The sequence below is a fragment of the Penaeus chinensis genome, chromosome 32 (assembly GCF_019202785.1).
Source record: "Penaeus chinensis breed Huanghai No. 1 chromosome 32, ASM1920278v2, whole genome shotgun sequence".
Classification (NCBI taxonomy): Eukaryota; Metazoa; Arthropoda; class Malacostraca; order Decapoda; family Penaeidae; genus Penaeus; species Penaeus chinensis.
The window spans coordinates 10814963-10837341 of record NC_061850.1 but is presented as its reverse complement, the minus strand read 5'-3'; the positions used below and the strand labels follow the sequence as shown (position 1 = coordinate 10837341).

General features: G+C 40.7%; 1 protein-coding gene across 2 annotated transcripts in view; it reads right to left on the bottom strand.

Moving 5' to 3' along the window:
* The window catches only part of LOC125042375 (protein artichoke-like), a 118539-nt gene that overhangs the window by 73156 nt on the left and 23004 nt on the right, over window positions 1–22379 (bottom strand). The window contains exon 2 of one of the 2 annotated variants that reach the window (XM_047637953.1): window positions 6866–6914. The exons of the other annotated variant lie outside the window; for it this stretch is intronic. The gene's annotated coding sequence lies outside the window, so the exon portion shown is untranslated. The remainder of the gene's footprint in view (window positions 1–6865; window positions 6915–22379) is intronic. 2 annotated transcript variants of the gene reach the window in all.

Below are 22379 nucleotides of genomic sequence, written 5' to 3'. Positions count from 1 at the left end.
AATAATAATCACATATACAGAATATGATAATAGAAAGAAAAAAAGGTTGTTGTATTAGTTATAGCCTTGAAACGATAAAAAAAAGGTCTTGCTTAATTTCGAGATCTTCTTTTCTTGAAATGCTTTGAAAAGAGGGGTCGGGGAGAAAAGTTTTATGCTCTACTCTCTCTCTCTCTCTCTCTCTCTCTCTCTCTCTCTCTCTCTCTCTCTCTCTCTCTCTCTCTCTCTCTCTCTCTCTCTCTCTCTCTGTCTCTCTCTCTCTTTCTTAGTTACTAACACACACACACCTTTTATCACCTCTCACGCAGCCCTCTCCTCCCTCTTTTCACCTCTTCCTTTTGTTCACCCTTTTCATCTCCCATCACCCCACACCCAAGTCTACCACCTTTCGTTACCTCAACGACGACGATGACGACGAACAACGACGACGCAGAAGTCTCATCAAAGTTGTCCGCGAAGTTAACGAACTGTGCGGAACCAGACCGGGTTACATCGACCCTCGCGAAATGCGCCGTGTCATGGCGTCGCCGAGCCCGCAAATCACGCCCGAAGAGATGAAACACGCTGCGTGATGAGGAAGAGGAAAAGGAGGAGGAGGAGGAGGTGGAGGGCGTGATGGGCTGAAGGTGGAGGTGGAGGGGAGGATGGGATGATGAGGAGGAGGTGGAGGAGGGGAAGGGAAGAAGGAATGAGGAGTAGAATGAAGAGAGTGACAAGGTAGGAGTAAATGTGAGGGTAAAGGATAAGTGAATGGGGGAGGTAGATGGGGGGATAGGAGGTTGGGGGATGGGTAGATGAGGTTGGGGGGAATGGGGATTGAAAAGGGTGAAAAAAGGAAGAGTTGAAAAGGGGGAGGAGAAGACTGCGTAAGAGATGACAAAAGAGGTGTGTGTGTGTGTGTGTGTGTGTGTGTGTGTGTGTGTGTGTGTGTGTGTGTGTGTGTGTGTGTGTGTGTGTGTGTGTGTGTTTGTGTGTGTGTGTGTGTTAGTTACTGAGAGAGAGAGAGAGAGAGAGAGAGAGAGAGAGAGAGAGAGAGAGAGAGAGAGAGAGAGAGAGAGAGAGAGACAGACAGACAGACATGTGAGAGTACCAAGACAGTACCAGACAGACAAACACCCATTAAATGAAGAAAAAAAAAAAAGAGAAAAAGACAGCGTACAAGTGTGAGAGAAAAAAAAAGCGAGAGTGTTTGAGCGTTTGTCTGCGCAAATACCAAGAGATCGTGAGCGACAGAAGGGAGCGTGAATGGGAGACAAAAGAAAGGGAGAGCGAACAGAGTGTGAGAACAAACGTGGAGGAAGCAGGATGACAAGAGAAACAGGCAAGGGTGAGAGAGTGGCGATAATGATGACGACTATTATTGTGGTGATGATGATTGTGATAATCAGAATAAGAATAAGAATAAGAATAGATAAAGCAAGGAAGAGGGATATGAAAGAAAAGAAAACATACTCGGAAGCTGCATAAAAAAACGGCGAATGAGAAATAAGAGAAAAGAAAGGAAAGAAAATTAATAGCATATAAGGAAGTTGATAAACAGTAAGAGTATTAAGAATCGAAAGCTTCAGAAAATGCAAGGAAATGAGAGAACTTAAAGGAAATGAAAGAAGAGAATTAGAGACATTTCTTTTACACTTTTATCTTTCACTGCCTCTGATCCTCTCATTACTTTTATATATGAATATCCATTTAAATATTAAAAAAACACAAAAAAACACAGTAATTAGATTCTCTTCATATTTTCATCTAACTGACAAGAAATGGAAGGAGTAAAATTTAATTCTGAGCAATCACAAGACAAAATTAATAACTTAAAACGAGTAATTTAACACCACTTAAAATCACCATGTCAGCGAGTACATTTCCAAATGACAAAAAAAAAAAAAAAAAAAAAAATCTCTCTCTCTCTCTCTCTCTCTCTCTCTATATATATATATATATATATATATAGAAAAAAAGAAAAGCAAAAAAAGTGAAATAAAAGTCACTCTAAAGGAAAAACCCATTATTTTGAGTGTATATTCCATAGCATTTCCGTTCAAAATTACTATGCTCTCTTCGGGTGAATAAACCGAAATTACACAACAGACTGAGAAATGTGTCCTTCCCGTTGCTTTTGTTTTGTGAAAAAAGAAGTATCCTCGTTTCATTCTAACTTTAAATATCCTCCTTATATATATATATACCTTTTTTTTATTCCATATTTCTAGTTTCTTGGAAAAGTCTGCTTTCTAATTTTAAATATCTTTTTATATTCCTAATCAAACGAAAGAGGATATTGCCTGTGGGAAGTGTGTTGGGTAGGGCCTTATGTAAGTCTTTGAGTGTGAGAAAGAACACCATGCACCTCTTCAAACTTGTAAAACTACGAAGAACGTGGCAATATAGGACTTAATCGTCCTACAAATAGGATATCCTTAATTATAGCCTTCATCCTAGTTACTCATTAACTTCCTCCTTCTCTTCCTACGCCGTTCTTCACCGCGGGGTTTTGTGAGTGACAGAATCATGCCGTGAAGCCTTGACAGGGAGACAGGCAGGGTGTCGAGGCAGGGGGACAGACCGGCACAAGCGGACAGACCAGTTTCCCTTGTCCTCCTCCCTTCCCTAACCCTCTCCTCCCCCAACTCCTCTACCCCTATCCCCCCTCCCTCGCCTTCCTCTTTGACTCCTCCCCTCCTTTGTTCCTACGCTTGCTCCTCCTCTTCATTTTTGTATTTATTCTACTACTACTTCTTACATAAAAAAAATAATATTGTTCTTCCTCTTTTTTTATCTTCACCTTCTTCTCTTTTCCTCTCAATCCTCCTTATCCCCCCTCTCCTCTTCCTCTTCCGCCCTTCCTCTTTTTCCTTTAGTCTATTCCCCATTCTTCTTCTTTTTCTCCTTTTTCTTCTTCTTCTTCTTCTCCTTCTCCTCTTCCTCCCCCCCCATTCCTCCCTCCTCTTCCATCTTCTCTCCCACCCCCTCCTATATCCCCTCCCCATCCTCCCCCTTCCCCTTTCCCCCATTCCTCGCCCCCCCACCCCCCCTCTACCCTTCCCTCTGCCATGTTCACCTTGGATCCTAACGCTACCCAGCCCACGCTCCTCCCTGAACATACACCTTTACAAACGTCTCTCTGTGCAACATAAAAGAAGTATTTGCAACAAAGAGTAAACTGCCCTTTTAATCTATACGCTGGACTATTTAACCATTATAATGTCGATTATTCAAAGAAAGGTCAATAATGTATTCTGAAACAACACGATCATTGTTTGAAGCACACAAAAAAAAGTAAAACACTTGCAAGAACACTGGTGACCTTTGCAATTGCCTTCTTAATACTTGTTCAACCCAATGACATGAGACGCTTACTGCTAGATATATCTCCAGATATTGCTAAGCCTTTCAGTTCAATATGAGGATACACATTCATATGCATGCACCCACATACACATACACACGCATACGTACATAAAGAGTGAGAGAGTGAAAGACAGAGAGAGAGAGAGAGAGAGAGAGAGAGAGAGAGAGAGGAGAGAGAGAGAGAGAAAGAGAGAGAGAGAAATGAAGATAAAGGAAAAAATATAAATTTATACATATTAAATACTATTTCAAGAATCAGCCCAAACCTCAAATTCTCTCTCTCTCTCTCTCTCTCTCTCTCTCTCTCTCTCTCTCTCTCTCTCTCTCTCTCTCTCTCTCTCTCTCTCTCTCTCTCTCTTACTCGCTGACACATACACACACACTCCATGCACCTTCTGTCACCACTCACGCAGCCCTCTCCTCACCCTCTTCATCTCCTTCTTCCTTTCTTCCCCCTTTTCATCTCCCAATCTTCCCTCGCTCACACCCCATCGTAATTTTCACTATCATTGTTACTTTCGATATTAGTATTTGCTTGACAATTACAACAACGATTAAAAATCACAATATCAAGATTAAAAACGAGAATCAGATTGAGAATAAGAACACGAATTAGAAAAAAATAAGAGTGGGAATAAACATAAGAAAAATAAAGCGTTGAGAACAATCAGAAAAATAAAAAGAATGTGAAACATATAAGAACAAGTATAAGAACAAGAACCAGAACCACAAAAAGAACACAAACACGAACACGAACACAGACACGAACAAGTATAAGAAAAAAGAACCAAAATCAGGACACTTGAAAGAAGACTGATCAGCAGAAGGCGAGGCAAGGAATGTCTGAGTCCTACGGTCGTGCAGCTCAAGATCCTGGCCAAGGTCCTCCGCTCCTTGCCTGATCCTGCTGCGCGCTTTCTTTCCAGTCCTGTGTGGGAGTGCGTGCGGGAGTGTGGGTAGGAGGGGGAGTGTGAGTGAGTGAGTGAGTGATTGAGTGAGTGAGTGATTGAGTGAGTGACTGAGTGCGTGAATGAGGGAGTGAATTAGTGTGTGTGTAATCTCTCATTGCTGTGATCTTGTTCCTCTAACTCGTAGTGTTGAAAGAGTAAAATAATTGATGGAGAGAGTGGAAAACAGAAGAGTGAAGAGGAAACAGAGAGAGAGAGAGAGAGAGAGAGAGAGAGAGAGAGAAAGAGAGAGAGACTAACTTTGACCATTTCATTGAGACAAAAACAGTCTCTGTAAACAAAGTTACAGAGACGGACAGACAGACCGAAAAAGAAAAAAAAGAAATCAGAAAGAGTAAAAACGGGAAGAAAATCAAGTCACAGAGCACAACAGCCGAAAAAGAAAAGCAAATATGAAAACACCCCAACATGAAACACCAAACGCAAGGCACAGAAGAGAGAAGACAAGAGGGCAAAGAAGAGCCAAGGAGGGGATGTGCAACGCCAGCCTGCACGCGAAACTGCAACAAAAACATGACGACCTGCCGGGGAAGGTCGCAGCAGGCGGCGGGAGGCAGCGCAGGAGCAGCAGTTCGCACGTGCCCCTTGCTCCCCCCCCCCCCCCCTGGAAACCTCGGGCACGCTGCTGCCGGGGAGGGAGATCGGGCTAACGGAATGGTCGAAGGAAGAAGAGGCGCGAGATGAGGAGGAGGAAGGCTGAGTGAATGCACGAGCTGTATGATTTTGTTATCAGTGTTACTGGTTGAGTCGTGACAGTAAAATAATCTCTGCTTTTTACTATTATTGTCAATGTTTTCTTTATCATCATCCGTATTATAATCGTCATCGTTATTACCTCACTGTCATCAATATCTTCATTATAACTGTCACTATCATAACTATTATAATCATTGTTGTTATTATAACCATCATTTCATTATCGTCGTTATTATTACCATATCTTATTATTACCATCATTATCTTTATCATCATTTTCATCTTCATAATCAATACTATTACTATCATTATAAGTATCATTATTTTCTTAAATAATAACTGTCGTATTGCACTATCGTTCAGTAAAAAAAAAAAAAAAAAAAGGAAAGATTTTTCTGCACTCACTATACCTGGCTCGGAATTGAATGCGGAGACATCAAATAACTTACTGAACGGTAATTAAAAGCGTGCTTAACCTATTCATGTCAATTTATGCATAAAAAAAACATTTATATTAGTTGTTTAACTCTCGTGCTGTAGAGGAATACACAACAGAGCATACAATAGCATATATTCAGTCTAGTTTAACGGGAAAGATGTTCAGCAGTAGCGAATCCTGTTCACTCGTTCAAACACTTATATGTACATATCTTTACAGCTGTGTTCACTTTCATTTGTTTGTTTGTTTTCAACCGTGTGCGTAGCTGTATACACACACATGCTAACGAAGAAAGATAACAAAAAAAAACGAAAGAAAAAGAAAATAGAGAAGTGAAATAACTGAACAAGATGGAACTTAGATTCAGCAGCCTACCAGAGAGTCGAATTTTATTAACCTGTCTATAACCTTTGCACCTTTACGGCAAGTTTATTTTTGTCATGCTTCTCTTTTTTCTAACCCCCCTTTTCTTAAAGTTACTGACCTCTCTAGAAGCAACATAACAGCTGATACATTATGGTGACTGGATACTTTTTTCCTTTTTTTTTTTTCTTTTGTAGTCTAACAACAATGATCCAGAAAAAAGTGTCGTTTTTCTTATTTATTTTTTCTATATTCTTTCTTACCGGCTTTCTTCAAATTCTTCTTGAAATTTTCGCATAAGCAACTTTAACTATATCATAATCAACGCTATGATTATGATATCTGCAGTATTATTATAAGTGATACATCAATTTTGTTGATGTTATCAATATTACAATCTTCGTTCGTGTTGCTATAATCATTACTGTTCTTCGCGTCTTGCTATCATTATTATTATTCTTGTATTATCATTATCATTGCTATTAGTATCATCATCGTATTATCATCATTCCTATAATTGATAATAGCATTGCTGTTATTGTTATTTATATATAATTAGCATAATCATTACTAGTAGTAGGAGAAGGATGTATATTATTGCTATTATTATCATTAATATGATCAATATTACTATTATTCCTGTCAACATCACTTTCATTACTAGGTGTAATTTCATCCCTAGACCACCATTTTCAAGAATACAAATAGTAACAATAGTTTGGGTAATAGTAGTTAAAATTTTCGTTAAACTCATCTATTCTATGACATTAGACATTATGATATAATAAACTCATGTCATTTCCTCATTCTCACTTCTTCATTCTAACAGTCTTCTCTTCTTTTCCGTCTCCCTCTTCCTCCCACCCCCTCAGAGGATATTCTCCTCCTGCTCCTCCTCCACCTCCCCCTCCACCTCTAATTTGCCACATCTTCACCTCTTACGTGTCTCGCGTCTATGACATAACCCATGAATTCCCTTTGTCACCATCAGACCCAAAATGCACTCAGATTACGTTTGGCAGTGACATGCACAGATTCACTCATTACTTACAGCCGTTGCCTGGTTCTGCTCTACAGCTTCTCTGGAGCACGAGGCGTACCTGAAATGATGGGGTGAGTTTTGAGGGCTTGTGCTGTCTGTAAAATATGTCTATGTCATGTAATATATATAAACAGTTACAAGTACATACAGTGTACACACCCTACTGCACACAGACATACATATTGAGCGTACTCTTGCACGGACGCACGAACACATATGGATGTATGAGAAAGGGAGAGAGGGAGGGAGGGAGGGAGGGGAGGGGAGAGAGAGAGAGAGAGAGAGAGAGAGAGAGAGAGAGAGAGAGAGAGAGAGAGAGAGAGAGAGAGAGAGAGAGAGAGAGACAGAGAGAGAGAGAGAGAGAAAGAGAGAGAGAAAGAGTGAGAGAGAGACGGACAAACAGAGAGAGAGGCAAAGAGAGACAGAGAAAGTCAGACAGACAGAGACAGAACAGGGATAGACAAACAGAAAGAGAGAAACAGCAGACTGACCGACACAGAGACATAAAGACACAGTATATACACATATAAACATCTCAGAAGCGTGCGAATTCCGGTCAGCGCATAATGAATGGGTGAACGTCCGATAACGGTGAGAATTTCCGCTCATTAACGTTAAGCATCCTCATCCAACGCTCCAGGGAAGGCAAGCATTAAACGGTTGAACAAGGCTGATTTTTTCTTTTATTCTCGTTCTTTTGTTTTCGTTTTTTTTCAGGCGATGGACACGGATAATGCAGTGTGCCGGTATATATATATATATATATATATATATATATATATATATATATATATATATATATATATATCATAAGGAAGACATGGGAATGATTTTTAATTGATGTACATGTTGTGCATGTGTGTGTGTTTGTGTTTGTATGTATGTGTGTGTGTGTGTGTGTGTGTGTGTGTGTGTGTGTGTGTGTGTGTGTGTGTGTGTGTGTGTGTGTGTGTGTGTGTGTGTGTGTGTGTGCGTGCGTGTGTATGTGAGGCATGGAGAAAGAACCCAGAAGAATAGATGTAGGCAATGACAGATTCAGAAGGTTATCCATAATTATTTCTACTTTAAATGAAGAAGATAGTAACTACAACAAAAAACAATAATAATAGTAACACTAACAATAATGACGTTGATATCAATAACAGTAACACTATCGACTCCTCGGTTGTTTGAAACAGTAATGTTGCTCTTCATTTTCCCTTTCCTCCGACGGTTGCAATTCCCCCTCTATTTATCACTCCTCCCTCCCTCTCTCTCTCCCTCTCTTCCTTCCCATTCAGCCATCATCCCTTCCTCAACCTCCCCTACCCACCAACCCACCAACCCATCCTCCCTCTCTCCTTTCCACCTACCTTACCTCTGCCGCCCTCCCCCTCCCCCCTCCATCAACATCTCACTTGCAACTTGACCTTTGCACGAAAGCACTGAGGTGATCTTGCCGCTGGCGTTCTTTAAATCCCAACCCTCCCCCCTCCCCCCTTCCATCCCTCCTATGGCTTCGAGGTCTCCTACCTCTTCCGTCTCCCTTTCACTCATCCCCACCCCTTTTTCCCTCTTTCCTTTTCCCTTCATACACCTTTCCTTTCACCATTCGCCCCTATACTTCCCTAATACCCCATCTACTTATTTCCCCCCTCTTGCTTTCCTTACCTATTCCCCCTTCCTATCCTCTCTTCCCCTTTTCCCTCTCACTTTCCCTTCTTGCCTTCCCCATTCCATTGCCCTCCCCATCTTCCTCATCCCCTTTCCCATCCTCCTCCAACCTCCCCTTCCCCACCTCCCCATCTACCTCCTCCAGACCAGGCGACCGCAGGCGTGGAGTCCCATAGCAGCCGAGAGAAACCGAAGTCCAGGTGTGTGTGCGCGCGTGTGTATGTACCGTACATGTTCATATCTGGGGCCACGTGATTCTAACGACTGCTCTATTAAGAGTATGTGACGGAAATTCTTTACTTTCGTGAAGTGTAATGGAAATGGAAATCAGATAATAACGACAGTAATAATGATAACGATAATGCTACTACTACTATTACTAATGACGAGGTGATATGATTGTCTCCCCCTTTCATACCCATCTCCCCTCCATTTCTTTCGCATTATCCCCCTCCCTCCCCATCCGCCTCCACTCCTTCCCACCCCATTAACCTCTCTTCCACTCCCTTATCTCCCTCCCCTTACCTCTCCCCACCTCCCACCCCCCACTAAAAGTGAACTGCATTCCACCGCGCTTGCCCGAGTGCATGGCTCATGACCGCGGGCACTGCCAATGACTCCAATCCTACGTTGTTATTCCTCATGACGGCTGAAAACGGTGAATCATGAACTGGCGACGGGAATTCTCCGACTTGTAATATCATGCGGAGTTTTCTCTGTATTTTGCGGGTGTGTCGGGGAGTGAGTGGGAGTGGAGGGGTATGGGAAGCGTGTATTTGTGTATGTGTGTGTGTGTGTGTGTGTGTGTGTGTGTGTGTGTGTGTGTGTGTGTGTGTGTGTGTGTGTGTGTGTGTGTGTGTGTGTGTGTTTAAAAGTGAGTACGTACGTGTATGTATGCCCATGCCCATGAACGAATCAAACACACAGCACATAACCCACAAACAACCTTAAGAGAACGAGCAAACCACCAATCTTGATCTACCCATCCCTCTCCCTTCCTCCCCCCTCCCCATATCCTAAAGCAACCCCCCCCCACCCCTAACCCCACCCCTACCACCCTTAAACGTACCCGACCAGAAGCATCACCGCAGCCTGTGTACACCTTACGGTCCGTCCCATCCCGCTCGCTAATTGGCCAAGAGGGACAATTACCACGTAGTCAGCCGGCAGTTCGTGTCTGCGGAGCGCTAAGTTAATAACAGCGAAAACGTGAGAGGAGTTCCTGCAAGAGCGCGTGGTTGAGATTGATGATCAATCTAACGGCGATTTTCTGCTTTCGGGGAGGTTGAGGCGGGATATTTCGAAGATGAAAAATAACGTGGAGTCAACGATAACGTAAAAATGTTAAGATGAAAAATATATAGATGAAAGGATTCTGTTTGACAATTCATTCAACCTAGAAGAATATGAATAAGAAATAAAGGCAAAATAAAGGAAATGATAAAAAATAATAGAAGTAATAAAATGACGACGATGACGATGATAACGATGACGATAATAACAAAGGAAATGAAGCAAAACATGTGGAGAAAATAATACATAATCATGAAAACTGCAGTATTCCTTGACTGCCAGTTCACCCTAATCACACAATGAATTATGTCTTGCAAAAAGGAAAGAAACACATAAAACTGTATTATTAAATAAAAACATTAGGCAGAAAATCGTTTTGTTTATCTTTTTGCTGCTACCTCATTCCCTTGGAAAAATGACGCGAAATAAAAACAAACACAAATATGCTTTGAGAATAGCATATATAGCACAACACAGCACAAGAAAAAATGAGAAAATAGAAAACAGAACACGCACATGTACACACACACACACACACACACACACACACACACACACACACACACACACACACACACACACACACACACACACATATACACACACACAATCAGGTAACACCACTAAAAAATAATACAAAAATAAATCATCACCTGTAGGCAAATGAATAAAAGCGCCAAAATGTTTTTAAAAAATAAGACAAAACAAAACAAAAACGATCACGTCTTCTTGACTCACTTAACCCTATTAGCCATTCGGATCTTCACACACAAGTCCGCCGAGCCTTGATCTACGGTTGGTCGGCTGGGAAAAGAGTTAGTAGAGCCGAACGGCCCTTTTTCGTTCTCCTTCCTCTTTCTCTCTTTCTCTTCCTTCCTTCCTTCCTCTCTCTCTCTCTCTCTTTCTTTCTTTCTTTCTTTCTTTCTTTCTTTCTCTCTCTCTCTCTCTCTCTCTCTCTCTCTCTCTCTCTCTCTCTCTCTCTCTCTCTCTCTCTCTCTCTCTCTCTCTCTCTCTCTCCCCTTTACTACCTTATATTATCCTTATTCTTGCAATTTTTACATTTAATTTTCCTCCTTCGATTCTGCTTTATAAACCCAATTTCTTCTCTTATCAATTTTCAATATCGATCTTTTTCATTTTAACAATTTCTAAGTTTTCCACGATTATTCACTCCATTTCATTTTTTCCTTTACATTTCCAATATCTTTCTTCATTCTTCCATCTTCCTTCTACTCCTTTCCACTCACTGCATCGACTTCCTTCTACCTTCCATTACCATCCACCTTTCCTGCACCCTTCCAGTGTTTTCTCCTTTTCTTTTTCCCCTCTAAAACCCTCCCTTCTTTCTCCCTTTCTCTCTCCTCATCCTATTCTCCTCCCTCCACACTACTTCCATTCTATCCTACCCAAACTCCCTTACACTCCTCCCTCCTTCCATCCTGTTGTACTTCCTCCGCCCCTTTTAAAACCCCTCCACCCTTTTGTGCTTCATTCACCCCTTTTCCGCGTACCATTTCACCCTCTCAAACTTCCTCCTCCATCCCCTCCCCTCCTTCCATACCATGCACAACCCCCCTTCCCCCGTATCAGGAAGCAGAAGGCGTAAGCTCATCACAGGGGAACATCCACTGACCGGAACAACTACCGACACTTGATGACTTCGTGACGTCCGTGCTTGTTAAGTGACGTCCTTATTTTGTTATTTGAGTGATAATGCAGAAGGTAATTAGGGACAACAACATCAATGGGATATTTAAGCATATCAGCACTATAATCGCAATACAGAACACGATACTAATAATAATTAGTACTAATGCTATCAAGATAAAGATGAAGGTAAGGCCAATAACAATGATCACTAAAACATAAGTCACAGCAGAAGAGATATTATAGCAAATGTAATACAACAAAGAAAATAACGAAAAGCAAAGGAGCCCACAACAACTCCCTCTTTCCCGTGACAAATGAGATCATTCTCTACGCGGCATTGAAGTTCCCAAGGCTGGCACTGGCCGGCAAGTTCACAGAAGAGAGGCGTAGGAGTAGGACGGAAGGGACGGGAGAGGGTGGGGAGGAGAGGGGAGGGGAGGGACGGGAGAGGGTGGGGAGGAGGAGAGGGGAGGGAAGGGAAGGGGGAGAGGGGAGGGAAGGGAAGGGACGGGAGAGGGTGAGGAGGAGGGGAGGGAAGGGATGGGAGAGGGTGGGGAGGAGAAGGGAGGAAGAGAGGGTAGGAAGGGGGTAGGGAGGAGGAGGAGGAGAGAGGAGGCAAGGGACGGGAGGGGGTGGGGAGGAGGAGAGTGGACGGGGATGGAAAAGGTGGGGAGGAGGAGAAACGAAGGGATAAGGAAAGAAGTAAACCTAAGAAAAAGAAACGAAATGAGAAAAGGAAGCGAAAGAACGGAGGAAGAGGAGCAGGAAGAAGGAGGGGCGAGTTCTATGCTACATGAAGCGGCCCCCAAAGACTACATGAAGCGAGACGGGTGTTTATGAAGTCAAAATAAAGGGGGAAGGAAGAAGGAGCGGAGAATTAGTGAAAGGCAGGTGGTAAGTGCGAGGCTTCGAAAGGAAAGGTGCGTGTGTGTGTGCGTATGCGTGTGCGTGTGCGTGTGCGCGTGCGTGTGCGTGTGCGCGTGTGTGTGCGTGTGCGTGTTTCGTGTACGTGTGCGTGTCTCTGGTGTGTGCGTGTGTCTGCTATAATTCAAACCCAAATAATCACGGCCCTCGAACAACCAGATATCAACATCATATCACCCACGATCTATTTACTCCGATACTATTAATCTCTGCAACAGACTAATCCCAGAACCACATTAGTTCTGCTCTTCACCCAATAAACATACAACCATTCATACCTATAGATAATTTTGATTAAAAAAAAAAAAAACTTTAATTTCCTCGTACTTTCTACCATCTCTTCAGTGGATTTTAGCCTCTTCCCGAATAATTTTCTTGACCCAAACGTCTTAAGAAAGTGTTAAACACCGGTGAGTTCCCTCGCCAGTGTCCCAGATATCGGCACTTTGTGGTCGTCGGTTTGCAGATGAATGTGTGTCGGCCGAGATGTTTAAATAAAAAGAAAATGTTTTTTTTTTTTTTTTATAAACATGTGTCTCTCCTTCTCTTATTTTCAGATTATATCCGTTTGTAAGACGACACGACACGCAAGACATCTGACGGAAGAATTTTATAAAACTGACATCATTCGTTCTTAGTTTCTCTTCTCTTATTTTCTTCGCTTTCCTTTTTCTCATTTCCTTTGCCTCCTTTTTTTTCTCTGTTCTCTTTTCTTTTCCCTCTTCTATCTACTCTATCTCTCCCTCCCCTCCCCCCTCCCCCAGCTTTTAGCACTGTTGACCCTCCCGTGATCAATATTATTACCCACCCAACTGATATCATTATATAACTCTCATTTTTTCTTTCCATGATATCCACCTTCCTCTTTCCATGTCCAGTCCGCAACAGCCCGTGTCTATGGATAGCGTGGGAGTAATCTAAGTAAACAAGCGAACAAACAAACAACAGGACGCGGAGAGCTTCCTGTGGTAGTGACAGCGAACGAAATCCTCTTCCTTTAACTCTTTTTCTGTCTCCTACTTTTCTTTGTTTTTCTTCGTCCTCTCCGTTTTTTTTTTTTTTTTTTCTTTCTTTCTTTCTTTTAGTCCTCTTTTCATTTCTTTCGCTTTTTGTTTATTTTTTTTTACAAATCGATCTCATTTATTTCTTCCGGTATATCCCTTAATTTTTCCCTTTTGCTTGACTATTCTGTTTTTCCACGTTCTGTTTCCATATCTACTCCTTCTGACATGCCGCTATTCCATGTTTCTCCAGTTTCATTCTTCCGTTTCTTGTCTTTCGCTCCATGATCTCGTCTTCTGGAAACTTTCCTCCTTATCCTTCCCTTTCTTCTTTAAATTCTATTAATTATTCTCCCATTTCATTTCATTTCCTTAACTACAGGTCCTTTTTTCACAGTAAATTACGTAAACGTTACTTATTTGAGTTACTTCATAAAACGGTAGTTATATTGTACTTTTTCTTATCCCTTTAATTTTCAGCACGTTTTTCCTCTGCCTTCCTGGTCTCTATCTCTCTCTCTCTCGTTCTCTCTCTCTCTCAATTACCTTTCTTCCCATTAGTGATCTTACATCGTCGCGTATTGTTCTCTTTCTCTTCACGTTTTTTTTTTTTTTTTCCCCTATATCTTACCGTTTCAATTTCTAACACCCATTAAAAGCAACTGTTTTTTTGCATCATCTTCCTCTCTCATTCTTTCGTTCCCTTGCTTCTTGTACCTGCTTTTTTTTTTGTTATCTTCCTGTCCTTCTTTTGTTTTTTTATCTTCCTCAATTCTAACCATCGCCACCGTTGTCTCATCGTTACGTTCCATCGACGTACAGTAAATTGGCTTTTAACGATACTTCCCATAATTAAATTGGTGTGATAGCGGTTGCCGTGTTGAGAACGTCAATACTGTTACAATTATCCCTCCATCAACTTTATATCATTATCAACTTTATATCATTTATATCATTATCAACTTTATATTCATCGTGGTTATTATGTTGCCATTGTGGTTGTCATTTCCCTCATCATTATCGCAGTTATTATCGTTATTTTTATCATCAGTATCATCGTCATATCATTATCAGTACAAGTACCATTATATTCTGACGTCCTCACTGTAATGATCAGCATCAGTGTCTTCCTCATCACTATAGTAAAACCAGCAGCAGAATCAACAGTAGTATTAGTGATAACTATAGGAGACCCCTCCTTAAATACTTAGTCGACAGATAAATAAAGAATCCCAACAATGCAACAACAAGCCGAAGAAGCCGTCGCACCGGCAGGTTTGGCCAAAAGAGCTCCCGCTATCACTCTATCGCTCTTTCCGATAATAACTTCTTTATAACGTCATCCATTGCGAAACCACACGCCGCAGCTTTTGATTTCCGGCGGAGCAGAACCGGATCGATGTGGGCGAGAGTGATTTTTCTTTTTCTGTCTTTCTTTAGGGTGCTTTTAAAGATGGTTGGGGATGCTGGTAAGGGTGACGGGACGTAGAGTGGGCCGGAGAATAGGGAAGTGAGGGAGGCAGAGGAGTTGAAAAAAGGGGGGGGGGTGATGAAGAGGAAACAGCCACAATAAGAAAAAGAGAATTGAGGAAGAGGGGGGGGATGTGGGAAGGAGTGAGGGAGACGGAGATGCAGGAGGGAGTGAGGGAGAGGGACATGTGGAAATGGGGAATGAGGGAGAGGAAGATGTGAAAAGGGGAAAAGAGGAGGAAGGGTGTGTGGAAAGAGGATATGATGAAGAGAGGGTTGAAAAGGGGACGTAGGGGAAAGGGGAAATGAGAAAGACAGAAAAGTGAAAATAGGAATTAAGTGTTAGTGAAACGTGGGAAGGGACCTTGAAGAGGAAAATGTTAAAAAGGAGCATAAGACGAGGGAAGAAAAGGAAGAAAGATGAAAAGAATGAGAAAAAAGGAAAAGACTGTGGCTTTGTTGGTGGTGTACCTTTGTCACGCTCTTCTGCTCTCCTGATTTTAGATTGCGAGGTTGGTTAGCGTTATTACGTGCTCAGAAGGAAGAGAAAGGGGGATAATGGGATAGGGTGGGAAGGGAAAGTATGAGAAGGGAAGGGAAGGAAGACAGGAAAGTCATTAAGAAGGGAGATGAGGAAAGAGAAATAGAAACAGCAAAGGAAAAATCTGAATAGTAAAGGAAAGCAAAGCATTAAAGAGGAGACAGAAGGAGAGGAACCCATAAACCTCTCGAATCCCCCCCAACCCCCGTTTGCGAATCTTCCCAGGAGCGTAAGCCGCTTCTCCCCCGACGAGCGACCGAAAGCGACTTGCCAGCTGTCGTTACCCTCGGTTTGCTAATAGTGCAATTAAGTTGTTCTGGGACTCAGGAACCCGGTGTCCTCCGTCTCTTTTAATCTTTTTTCTTTGATTTTTTTTTTTTTTTTCACTGTCCTGCCGTTTCATCCAATATTGCAATCATATTTGTTGATCTAATTCCTTTTACTCTTTCGTCTGTATCAATTTCATTTATATTCCATTTTATCTAGAAATACCATTTAAAGTTAACTGTATCTTGATTACTCTTCCTCTCACTTTACTTTTTTAATTCCCTTCAAATCAGCCTCACATTCGGTCCACTCATTCTCCTGGATTAATTCCTTAGTTTTGCATTAATTACTGTTGTGTAACCATTCCTTAAACTATTCACCTTTTTTTCATATTTTAGGAGTTCTGGTAATCGTTTTAATCTCATTTTGTTTGCCTATAGTTCTATTACCACGCAATTTATGCATCTAATATCTTTCATCAGTTTTCTTTTCCCTCGAATACTCTAAGATAGGATGGTATCAACGTTGACACATTTGGTAAATACACAACATATATAAATATCACCCATCAACAAATAAAAAAAAAAATGAACATCGTAAATAAAGCAATGAACACACAAATCCAAAGTTCACGCGCTTGATAAAGAGGAAGAAAAACAAAAAGACGGTATTTACCAGTGCGAACAGTGATTCATCATGATCACACTTAATGCACGTAGAAGTCTTAATGTGATGATAACCTTCAATCATTACTCGGTTCTTCTTATTTGTTTACCGAGAGTGATTCATAAAGTGATAATTTTTTTTTAACTTTGATTGTAATATTGTCTTTGAATAATATAATTGTAAAGAGAAGTAAGAACGAAAGTCTCCAAAACATTTCTTACAGGTTGATAGATGAATAAGTTAGAAGATAATGAATATATATATACATGTATATACATAAATATATCCTAGAGGATATTAAAAACTCAAATAAATAAATAGCCCAGCGCATGACATCTTAAATGAACATGCGAAAAAGAGAATAGGCAGAAAGATAATGATAATGATAATGATGATAATGATGATGATAATGATAATTATAATGATGATGAGGACGATGATGATGATGATGATAATAATGATGATGATGATGATGATGATGATGATACACAACTGAAAACATATTTACATACATCAGCACAAATAAATCAAATACAACAAACACATCCCTCAAGAAGCATATAGTACACAAGGCGAGGAAGGTTTTAGCCCAGAGTGGAAATAAGTGGCCTTCTTGCGGCTTTCGGAATCTAGGTTAACTTGTTCATGAACTTGTACATCATGTCCTCGGGGGAGGAGCGGGGGCGGTTCATATTTGCTATAGAAGTGTGCTTTGTTGTTTTCTCTACTCTTGTCTCTGTCTGTCTGTCTGCTTTTCTCTCTCTCTCACTCATATGTATGTATGTGTGTTCAAATGTTAGCCTCTCTCATGCATATTTCTTTTTTGGCATCCATATAGTTTTTTTTTTGTTTTTTTTATTTTGTTTTCTGTTTCTTTTCGTTATATATTTTTTTTTTTTTCTTGTTTCTTCAACACACTTCTTTCTCCTCTCGCACTATATTTTTCCTTCTACTTTCCTTCTTCCATTTCTTTCTTCGTGACCATGTTTCATCTACGCTTTCTCTTCTTTTCTCATGTTTATTCCTTCGCTATTCTTAACCTGAACAGACACCTTTCCTCAACTTCTAAAAGTTTTCTTCGCGCGGTTGCGGTTCCCGGTGAAAACCTTTTCTTTTTTCTTTATTTTTTTCCCAAAGGAATGCGAAAATTCAGGTATTTCCCGCTGTCCCGATTCATCTTTCCCAATAACAAAAAACCGTTTCTTTCTTTCCTTCTTCGGTTTCTCTTTTTGCATTTCTCTTTCTCTCTTGATTTCCTATTCCGTTGTTATTTAGCTTTTAGTTCTATCTCCGCGTGTGTCTGTCTGTCTCTATACCTACTATCACTCATTCTCTATCTACCGATTTATCTACCTCCTTCCCTCTCCCTCTCCCAGCCCTCCCTCTTTGTCTCTCTCAATCAAATGCCTTTACGAAGAGCCATTCTTTCAACCAAGCCACCAAGAGAGAAACCGGACACGTCCAACAACCTGACCACACTTGAATTTGCTTAATCGTGTGTGCCAACGAGGATCCAGGCCTGCTAATGCGCATGCGGCACGTGCAGTTGTCTTATTCGTTCGTGCATGAACATCGGTCAGCCTCAGGTACACACAGATAAAACATATACACAGGGTTTATGCGGACACAAGTACAGGTGTAGTTTATAGACACAAATACATATGATATATGTAGATGCTCACCTGTACATTAGGTATATAGACACATACATGCAAAGGTGTATAAGCAGAATCACAGTTATACAGAGACATATATGCGTTTCCACAAGTTATACACGTATAACGCTAAGTATAACGCTAGGTAGCGAGACGTACATATTTTTATATGTCACATATAAAAATCCACACAAAAAACATTAAGGTACGAGGGTATGATTTTTAATTACAAGCTTCAAATCATACGGAAAATGTACGTGACTACCCTGCAACTTACATTGCTTATACACGACACTCTTCGCTTCGCAAGGCTGTAAAACTGTGATAAAAAACTTTTTTTTCGTATTACATACATTGACCTTAGATAATTCCAACAATCTCGGGGATTTGCTTATCTTACTGATTGAATTATGTCAACAAATCAAGATACATGGTACTTTCTTTGATAATTTTGAGCACTGTAAGGTTATATCATAGAGGTAAAGAATGATTTTGAAGACATTCATCCTACCAAAGGCAATAGTGTGTCATCTGACTCGGACACTTTGGAAATTCTTACCATGTTCTTCCAGCGAATTGATACAAACCGAAAAGATGTTTCAACAGGTTCCAATTATGATCGCGTAAAACCCAACTATGTATCAAAGTGCATCATAGTATTAGGGGTTTCGGAAATGCTACAAAACGGCCTGTATTATAGAGACACACTCACATAAGATCTAAAGACATGCACATACACGCAGAAACACACAAAGGGAAAGTAGTCCGCTTCAAGTGATGATCTCAGCTGCCTGCCTGATGATTGGTCGTTCCTCGGGATACGGTCGCTGACTTCGAGCGGCGTCAGCCCTAGTGACCGAGCGCTGACGGCTGGCGCGTGTCAGGGCGGCTTTGCATCTTGAGGAACTGTGACTGAGAGGGCGGTGTCATTGCACGCATGCACATCTGCAGGCAAAAACGTTTGCGCGTGGACACGCTACACACACACACACACACACACACACACACACACACACACACACACACACACACACACACACACACACACACACACACACACACACACGGATCTTCCAGCAAGAGCTATTACTTGATTAACTGAATTATAGCCTTCGACCCAAACTTGTTCCGAGCGTAACTACCTGCTACATGACTCCCCCACCCCACCTCGCCCCACCCCCGCGCGACTCTCTCGAATATTCAATGTCTCCGTGCCTAGAGGGGCAGAGAAAGGGGAGAGGGGGTAGGGGGTAATTCACCACCCCAAGTTAGGATGGGGAGGGGAAAAGTCAGGCATAAAGGAGGGGGGTAAGAAAGGGGGAAGGGGACATTCATCACCCCTGAGTTAGGAAAGGGGGAGAGATGAGATCGTAAAGGGGAGAAGAAAAGGAATGGAAAAATATGAGGAGGAAAAGAAGAGACGTGCGACGGAGGGAAGCAAAAAGTAAGGGTTCCGAATGGTGGAGAGGAAGTGGGGTAGAAAAAGATGTCTCTAACTCGCTTCCTTCAAAACATTCCTTAAAAAAGAAAAAAAAAATCCACCTCTCTTTTTTTGTTTTTTCTTTTTTTACCCAATGAGTTACTTTCTGCCGGAACAGAAAAATAGGGGTATGCGAAAAAAGAAAGATGAAAATCCAAAAAAAAGAATCGCCCCACCCCCACACACACACAAAAAAAAAAAATCCTCCACTGCCTTAAACCTTTCCTTCATTCCATTCCACTTCATCAATGTCTTCATCCACAACCCCCCCCCCCCCACCACCACCACCAACCTCACGTCCTCTAGACCCCCCTTCGAGCTACCTTGGGTCAAGAGACCCCCATTACCAGGGAGACGAATAATTACTGTGGAAGGTCTTATTTACGGATACAGCTTTTGGCGTAATGATACAATGTGTACATTAGCAGTGCCGTACCATTAAAATTGCGGTTAAGCTTCGTTAAGCATGTTTCGTTATTACCGCCTTTAAATTTCCTATTCCCCCCTCTCTCTCTCTCTCTCTCTCTCTCTCTCTCTCTCTCTCTCTCTCTCTCTCTCTCTCTCTCTCTCTCTCTCTCTCTCTCTCTCTCTCCCTCATCTATTTACATTGTTATCCATCTATCTCTTTCTTATCGTTACAACCATATTTTTCTCTAATCTACCTTTATCTTCCTCTTCCCGCCCTTCCTCTTTCCCTCTCCTTCTCTTTCCACTTCCTTGCGTCACCGCTCCCCCTTCCCCCCATGACCGCAATGAAGGAAACACCTTAAACCTGTAAAGATTTTTTTCTTCTTATTCTTCCACTCATGTTCTTGTTAGCTAATGCTGAGTCAAGTGAAATCCGGGCATTTTCCAGATACCAACTGGTGTTCTAACTCTTTTCTCTAATTCTTAAAGTCTTTTCTCTTTAAATATTTTCCGTTACGAAATGATTCTTATTTTTTTCAGATAACTACTAGTGTTCGAAATCTTCCCTCCTTTGGATTTCTTTCTCCACATATCTATTGGTCTTACAAGTCTTTTTTTCCCTTACTACTTCCCCTTTCTGCCTGACTTCATTCCACTCCAAACACCTTTTTTCCCCCCTTTCATCCAATAATAAAATTCTCTTCCATCTCCTTCGTCTCTCTCTTTTCGTCCATGATCTCTCTTTTATATTTTCGCAACACTTTCTAGGCTTCATCTGTCATCATTTCACAACCTCCAAAAAAAAAGGGATATCAAGTTGCGAAATTCATCTTGCGGTCTCGATTGATGAGGTTTGAGATGGCGGAGCAAGAAGGCATCCTTCCGTTTTTTGTCTCTCTTTCTCTCTCTTTGTATCAATTTATTTCCTGACGCTATTAGACGAATAATATTTTTTTCTTATTATCTATGTATCTATCTGTGCCACACTCTTACACATTGCCCATCTGTTTTCTTCTATTTCTTTCCTGCTACTCTTCTTTAATTCATTTTCTTTCTTTCAATGTCTCTCTCCATGTCTACTTTTATTTAATCTCTCAGAACCGCTATCAATTGGTTATTCCCTCTCATTCACGTGTTCACTTTTACTAGCTGTATCTCTTTTTATATCAATTCTTTTCAAAACTATTTCCTTACATTTCTCCCTTCACCAAATCTCCCTCTCACTTCTCTTCCACGCTTTATTTATTCCGCTTCTCCTCTCCCCCATTCCTACTCCCATTTTTTCCCCATTTTCTTTCTAAACACCAAGAACTTGAAAACGAAAGCAAAACTATATATAAAAGAAAGGTAAAGACAAAAATAAGTGAATCATATCGGCATTCTACCAGTTTTCACTCCTAGACCTCGGCCTACTGGAATGCGGGTATGTCGGTTATGCTGTATTCCGGGCATGTGGGTATGTTAATGGAATAAAACGCTTTCTCGGCGGATTGATAGGGTTATGTAATTTTGATATCTGATAATATAATTCGGTTCAGTTATAATTACCATAATACCATCGCCTCTCGTGTACGTCCTTCTTATTCCTCTCGTCAGTATTATAATTATCATCGTAAGCATAACTTTCAATATTAACAAAATCAGCTTACCTACCATTTGAATTTTCACAATCATTAACATTATTGTAGTGTTTACGATTGATTGTTATCATTAACATTACTGTTATCATATTTTTTATCATTAACATTATTAGCCTTATTATCATTAACATTATTATTAACATCATTATTCTTATCGTTAGTATTAGTACTAGTATCATCTTTACTACTACTATGACTGTTAGTATTATTGTTACTACTGCTATTACTCTTATCTTCTTGTCGTTTTTATCGTTGTCATTACCTTCAATATCACTATTACTTTAATCACCATAATCATTCCCATCATAATCAATACAATCGAAACCACAAAGCTGATCTACTTACACGTTATAAAGTTTTCAAAATAATGTTTAAAAATCATAAGCTAAAACCAAAACGTCATACCACATACCGTATTTGATAATGTCAATGAAATCACAATTCAGAAAATAATTAAAACAGTAAACAATCACGAATATTAATCCAATGTCGTTTTTGGCATCCTTTTGAACAGTTGATATTGAACATCTACTTAAGAACACAATTTCTCTATCACTACCATAATTATCTCTATCAGAACTATCACTCAACATTTTTAATTAATTATTTTCATCAATATTAAATCCCATGAGTTTCTTTCGTCATTATTAGCATGACGTTTCACTTAATTTCAATAACATCTGCAGTGTAAAAAAAAAATAAGAAAAAAACGAAGTGTTATCTTACTTGTGCCTCTCGTGAAAGCATCGACACTTACCTGAAAAAAATATAAATAATAATATTAACATCAATAAGATAATTGTGACAATGATTATGATAGTGATGACAACGAAACGATGACGATGACGATGATGAAGGGGAGGACAATATCAATA